Source organism: Castor canadensis, chromosome 2 (assembly GCF_047511655.1).
Source record: "Castor canadensis chromosome 2, mCasCan1.hap1v2, whole genome shotgun sequence".
In the NCBI taxonomy this organism is placed as follows: domain Eukaryota; kingdom Metazoa; phylum Chordata; class Mammalia; order Rodentia; family Castoridae; genus Castor; species Castor canadensis.
This window is the reverse complement of record NC_133387.1, coordinates 46,499,938-46,505,937: the sequence shown is the minus strand read 5'-3', so window position 1 is coordinate 46,505,937 and position 6,000 is coordinate 46,499,938.

Genomic DNA, 6,000 nt, shown 5'->3' with positions numbered 1-6,000 from the left:
AGTCCCTTAACTGATATGTAGCAAGCAAAGATTTTCTCCCACTCAGTGGGTGGTCTCTTCAGTTTAAGAGACCATTTCTTTTGTTGTGCAGAAGCTTTTTAATTTCATGTAGTCCCATTTGTCAGTCCTTTCTCTTAGGTGCTGAGCTGCTTGAGTGCTACTGAGGAAGTCCTTGCCTATGTCTATTTTTCCACTGTATTCCCTGCTCTTTCCTGTACTAGCTTCAAGGTTTCAGGTCTTATATTAAGGTCATTAATGCACTTTGTGTTGATAATTGTACAGGGTGAAAAATATGGATCTAGTATCAGTTTTCTGCATGCAGATATCCAGTTTTCCCAGCAACATTTGTTGAAGAGGCTGTCTTTTCTTCATAGTTCATCGTATGTTTTTGGCACCTTTGTCAAAAATTAGGTAGGTGTAGCTGCATGGATTCATATATGGGTCTCTATTCTGTTCTACGGGTCTTTATATCTGTTTTTGTGCCAGTACCATGCTGTTTTTATTGCTATTGCTTTGTAATATAGTTTGAAGTTGGGTATTGTGATATCTCCAGCATTGCTATTTTTGCTCAGTATTGCCTTCACTATTTGTGGTCTTTTGTGCTTCCAGATAAACTTTAGTGTTGATTTTTCAATCTCTGTGATGCATGTCTTTGGGATTTTGATGGGAATTGCATTGAACATGTAGATTGCCTTTGGTAGTATAGCCATAAATGTTGATTCTGCCAATCCATGAGAATGGGAGATTTTTTCATCTTCTATTGTCTTCTTTGATTTTTTTCTTCAGTGGTTTGTAGTTTTCCTTGTAGAAAAGGAAAACTTTTCTAAGTTTGTTAAGTTTATTAAGTTTATTTAAGTTTATTAAGCTTATTCCTAGGTATTTGATTTCTTTTTTTTAGGCTATTGTAAATGGAATTGTTTTCCTATATTCTTTCCCAGTGTGTTCATTGTTGGTGTATAGAAAGGCTACTGATTTTTATAAGTTGATTTGTATCCTGTTATTTTGCTGAAGTTGTTTATAGTGTGTAATTTTTGGTGTAGTTTTTCACATTTTTTTAAGGTATAGGATCATGTCATCTACAAATTGGGAGAGTTTGACTACTTTTTCACCTATTTGTATTCTTTTTATTTCTTTTTCGTGCCTAATTGCTCTGCCTAGGAATTCCAAGACTAAGTTGAATAGAAGTGGGCAGAGTGGGCACCCTTGTCTCATTCCTGACCTTTGGGGAAATGGTTTCAGTTTTGCCCCATTAAGTATGTTGGCTGTAAGTTTTGATGCAAAAATCCTCAATAAAATAATGGCAAACTGAATCCAACAACATATCGATAAGATCATACACCTTGACCAAGTTGGGTTTCATCCCTGGGGTGCAGGGATGGGTCAACATATGCAAATCATTAAATGTAGTACAGCACATTAACAGAAACAAAGACAAAAACCACTTGATCATCTCACTAGTTACAGAAAAAGCTTTCAATAAGATTCAACACTATTTCATGATAAGAAGCTCTGATAAAACTAGGAATAGAAAGAATGTATCTCAACATAATAAAGGCTATATATGACAGTTTCTTAAAAAAGGTAACGGATAGGCTTATTTTACAGGAAGCGTAGTCTTAAAGCAGGCTCAATGATGTCATCAAAGAATCCTGTCCGCCTAAACTTCATAATCATCATTACTCTCAACCTGAAAGAGTTGTTAGATGATTCTCACTAGCAACTAAGACTCTTGCTAAAAAAAAAAAAAAAAAAAAAAAAGACGCATGCTCTTATATTCCAATATGCTGACTTCATGTGGCTATTTTAAAGGCAAGACTCTTCTTTGCCAGATGGCCTCAGTTCCTTTAGTTTTATTGGCCCAAAGTTATTTAAATCTGTCCATCCCTTATTTGTCTAACCATTTGCAAAGGAGATAGAGTTCCCAGATTGGCTAAAGATTAAACAGAGCCCACCCTAACCTGGGAGTGGTGTCAGTGTTGCTTGCATGGAGGCAAATGACCTAAGTGAAGGAAGGATGAATGGATACCTGAGGTGAGAAAATCAAGATTAAGAAAGGGGAAGGGATGCTGAGTAGGCAAGCAGTAGTATCAGCCTGTGGAGGTAAGAACTGACAGGGCTTGTCAATGAATTGGATACTTAAAAGAACAGAGGATTAAAAAATAGTTGTATATTTTGAGTTTCAACAGTTGGGCAGAAAATGTGAAAGGGTAGGCTGGAGGACCGATTAGGTTTGAGGATTATCAAGGCTTCTGTTTTCATCAAGTTAACTTTAAGATACTCATTATGTTATAGGGGCTAGGCAGGGAGTTAGGAAACCTGAAAGCTGAGAACCATGACTTGGGAGGTTGATTAAGGAATCACATCCTTGATGGCTGATGTGAAGGAAATGACTTGTGATGTATAGCAGGGTCTTGCTGACCCATAGGTCCTGGAGCGCACAAAAAATAACAGTCCCAATTTGACTATCCAAAGCCAACAGTATCCCTCCCACCCCTGAAATATGTGAGGAGTTGACACATAGCCCAGACTCTGAAAGTTAATGAATGACACATTACCCCGTTTTCCAGAACTGACCATCTCATGTCAACAGACCCCAATAAAAGTTTGATGTCTTTGGAACCCCCAGAACAGCACACCTTCTTGAGCATTCCCACTCTCTGATCTGTACAGTGGATTTTTACTTTGCATTAATGAATCTGCCCAGCTTGTCTCCTCCATATCCATCCTTAATTTTTTTTCTCTGATGAAACCAGGATTTTTCTGGCCCCTGGTTTGGTTATCCAAATCTGGTATTTGGCAAGCCAACCCAGGAAACCCCTACTCAGGGGCCAGTAACCTTATTTTTCCCTGCTTCTGATAAGCTGACATGATTCCTTATTGGTGTGAGGGGAACCATCTTTTTACTCTTATTCTGGACTATTATCTTGCAAAACTGAACACAACTGTGAAGATTTACTTCTCTTCTCAATTGTTTTTAAAAACAAGCAAATAATTACTTATCAACTTGCCTTTTATATCCTAAACTGTAACTACAGTATTAACATGTACAGTTTGGGCTTTGTGTATTCTCTCTCTTCTGTCTTGCTTGTACTACTAATAGTTTGTTGTTAAAGTTTGGATGTTTTATCACCTTAGCCAACCTTAATTGGAATGTGACATTCTGTAACTCATAAGACTCACATAAGACCAAAGGGAAAAAAATGTGCTAAGACACCCTTCAAACAATTCATGCAGCAACTGTGTGTATGACCTGCAGCCATGTGTGCACAGGTAATGTTTCATTCTGTCATACTGTTGGGGTTAAAAAACAAGGTAAAAAGGATGCAGTAAGTAGGAGAGGAAGAGGTGTAAAGGTTATAAAGAGCATTTTTTAATATGAAAGGATTTTGTGTGTAAATAAATTTTGTCATAAAGGATTGTTCCAAAATGGAAACAGACAAGGGCAAAAAGCAGAAGGCAAAAAGCATGTCCCAGAAGGCTTGTGTCAAGGTTTATGAGATACAATCAATGGAAAATGGTAGGGCATGAAGAGGTGTAAGAGTTACAAGAGGACATTTTCTGGATAAAAAGATTTTTACATGGTAAAATAAGGATTTGTCTTAAAGGATTGTTCCAAAATGGGAATGAACAGATAAAGACAAAAGCAGGATAAAGTGTGTCACAGAAGGATTATGGTAGGGTTTATGAGATAAAATAAATAAAAAAAAAAAACAATGCTGTCTTGATAAATTGATGATTCTCAAAAACTTCCCCTTAAGCCCTAATAAAGCTAGGACCTAACGTGTGTTGTCAATCTCCGATCTGAAATGAACCTGTTCTCCTTTATTCTTTTATCTCTGTAACTCCTCTGTACCTTTACCATTCTTAATAAACTTTGCTATTACTTTCACTACATTTCTCATCTTGCTTGAAATCTCTCATGAGAATGTAGGGACCAAGAACCCTAACTGAAACTCCCAGTAACAATTAGACCTTGCAGAGGCAATTATTAGCTGGGTATGAGTTTGTTTCACAGACAGACCAAAACTGTGAACAGAGATTTGAAATCATACATAATTTTTTTAAGCAACTGAGATTACTAGAGAATGTATGGCTACAACTGCAGGGCAGTCTTGATACAAGCCAAGATTTAGAAGTGGAGTAAAACAGGAGACATAAGGTCTCTAGAAAACCAAAGGCCAATCCTGTTATGTCATGTGTGAGTGACTAATTGTCAGCTGTTTGTCAAAAGGGTATAACTGCCCCTTTCAACTTGAGAAAGAATATAGATGTCTTTTAGAAGTACGGTGTGGATCAAGACATGTCATAAAAAGGAATGCATTTTTAGTATATTATTTACTTTTTCAAAAGGGAGGCGGCTCGTTGTGGTAGTACTCTACAGTAAACATTCATTGGGAATTGGATGAGGAACATGGTATCACACCGCAATTCTATGCCAAGACCTAATGAAAAACGATCATTTTTACACCTACAACTCCATTTCAAATGGAACTGAAATAGAATGCGAAGCAATTATGAAACACTACAAGGGAAAAAGGGAGTCACCCTATGTCAGTATCAATAAAAACTACACTGGAGCAAATTTACAACATTTTTTCATCTATCCTCTCAAGTAAGATTTAAGGAGCACTTGTGTCAAAGAGACTATATTAGGTGCTGTTGAAAGATAAATTCAAAGTTTACAGAATAGTTCTTTATCCCTGGGGAATTCTTTACCATTTCCTAGCTGAGTGATTATGGGAAAATTACTCCGCCTCTTGGCACTTCAATTTCTTTGAGAAATGCAGATGACAACATTATCTCAGGGTTGTTGTGAAAATTAAAGATATATAAATAGCTTTGAAACAACACCTGGTATACTGTAGGCACCATAAAAGCATTAGTTATTAAGGGGGAGATAAGAAAACTTCCATCTAAGCAGTAGCATGCCTAAGAAAAAAATTCAAAGCACTTATTGATCACTACTATATTGATCATTACCTGTATATTTAACCTTTGTTTAACCCTGTAGGTTATTCTTTACAGAACAGAAAAACTGTAACCAGGAAATTTTGAAACTTGCTTAAGAGAACACACAGCTAGTAAGTGGCTTAATTATTTATCAAATCTTGATGTAACACCAGAGTTCACATACCTGCCAAAATATGCAGGAAACCTAACAATCAAGAAACTGGATACTAGTTCTGTTATCTGCCACCTGCTAGTTAGGAAATCCTGGCCCTTTTACTGCCTAACTGTGAAATGTTTTACCCTAACTTACTGAGACATTTCTAATTGATAACATGGTTCCTGTTCCCCGTGTCATAGGATAATTGTGAAGACCAAAAGTTAAAGAAGAACATAAAATGTAAAATCCTGTAATTTTTTCAGATACCTGACTAGTTTCACTTCCTACCTCTGAGGTCATCCTGATACTAAATACCAATTTCCAGGTACCAAATCTTTAAAGAAAACCACCAAAACTAAATTTTGATATATAATTGAAGACAAAAACACTTTGGATTCATATAGATGACCATTCAGACCTCTGCCCAATTCCTATAAGGTTTCAAACCTGTACTCACCAATTTAATTCAAGTCACATGAAATGACCATCACTACGGGCATGACCTGACATTGTCATGGTGACCACTGTTATGATGTTTAATGGTAACTCTGGAACCAGTAACCAGAATTTTGCAAAAATATACATCAAAATATTTCTTAGCATGTTACAACAGAACATGGCTGCCCAGGCTTCACTATTTTTACAAAAACACCACTTATATGTAAAGGGCTTTTATACACAAAAGTTCTTTTGTGTTCCTTATTCCATTTGATCATCTAGTATTTCTATCAGGATGGCAAAGCATGTTGCTCTTAGGAAAAAAACATTTATGCTCATAATAATTTTGAGGCATATCTCAGATCACTAACTCCTGTTTCAATGTCTATGTACTGTATTATATGAATTTTACATCAGAAACTGCTCAGTAGTGATTTTATTTTTTAATAAGTAAC